Genomic DNA, 1,643 nt, shown 5'->3' on the forward strand with positions numbered 1-1,643 from the left:
TCTTTCTTTCTTCTCTCTATCTGTCTCTGGATCTGAAGCTGTCACTCCGTCTGTCTGCAGTCCTGTCCTCAATGTCTGCCCAGCGTCCGTCTGTCTCTCTCTTTGTTTTATCTTTTCTCCCATCGTTCGTCTTTCTTTGCCTCCAGACTTAGTTTTTCTTCTTCATTCTATCCCCGTCCTCCTCCTCCTCCTCTTCCTCCTCCAAGTTAGTTTCTTCTCCTAATTCTGCAGCTGCAACAAAAATCTAATATATGGCCATATATGTACAATATCTTACATATTTACTGTATGCAGTATGTCCATACATATATTACATATATATATATATATATATACATATATGTAAGGCATATACTGTATTTCAGAGTACAACAAAAATTTACGTTTTCATTTACGTCCGATATACTTTCACAGATGCAAACACATATAAAAAGCACATAGTTTTATAACATAAAGAACACGAATGCTGCTAAACAGTATGAGGTGTGGATATATTGGTCCTTACATTAATTACACGTAGGACCTCCTTGTTATGAGGACTTTAATGTGCGCATATACTGTCACTAAAACTACATGAAATTCGTTCTGGCTCTAATTATTGTAATAAAACGAAGCAGGTAACTTTTTCATTTAAATCCCGCAGCCTCCTAAAAGCAAATTTTTTCTTGACCTCTGTTTGGTAGAAAACGATAATAAGAGAATTACAAGTTCACATATTTGCCGAAACAAACTAAATAATTGCATATGACTCCATAGTTATAATTCTTATTGTACAAGCCAATATCGACTAATGTAAAGCCATATTAACACAATAGAACATATTAAAATCACATATATCAAATACACATTTTAATGTTAATTATATAGAATTCAAGTATATATGGACGTGTCCGTCAACATACCGTATATAGCATCGATATACGACTGTCCCACTGAGCTTTCATCGGTCTCTTCACCCGCTGTGTTACATCTTTTCCGTCTTTTCTTCATTTAGCAGGTGAAAGTGTCATTGAGACTGGGCTAAGCCACAAACACCAAAACGTAGCAAGCAGCTGAGCAAGGCTGGAAAAATGCGCTTGGTTTGCGTCTGCAGCGAGAATCACTGCAGTTTGTACAGTATCAGGAGCTCAGCTCACACTATATCCCACTTTTTCAGGCACTTGTAACTGAATTTTGTTGCTTTTAGTTTGACATCCCTCTGGGACGATCACTGTATCTCAGGCCACAGCATTGAGTCCATTTCTGTCTTTGAAGCTAGACCTAAAAAAACATGTTCTTAACTGCGTTTTGTTTTTTTTAAATGACATGGTTTTTGCTCGTTAGCGTGTCCTTCCACCGTGGTACAGAGTATGTGGGACAGTAGGTTGTCATGTTGGCGTCTGCTACGCATGAACTCACTAACGTTCCTCAACGCCACAGGTACTCTCAATGGAGCGGACAATCTGAATACGTTTCGGAGAACCTTGCTACCTCGCTGCACACATTTTCACAATACTGAAGTAAAACTGATTTCTTTAAACTTCTGGTAACTTTCTTTATGACAAACTACTAGTACTACTAGCACGCGTGGCCTGTTTCGTGAGGTGTCCTCGGGTTACACGAAAGCGGCTCCAAACTGGGTTCATCATTATTATTACTCGAAA

This window comes from Xiphias gladius, chromosome 15, assembly GCF_016859285.1.
Source record: "Xiphias gladius isolate SHS-SW01 ecotype Sanya breed wild chromosome 15, ASM1685928v1, whole genome shotgun sequence".
NCBI lineage: Eukaryota > Metazoa > Chordata > Actinopteri > Istiophoriformes > Xiphiidae > Xiphias > Xiphias gladius.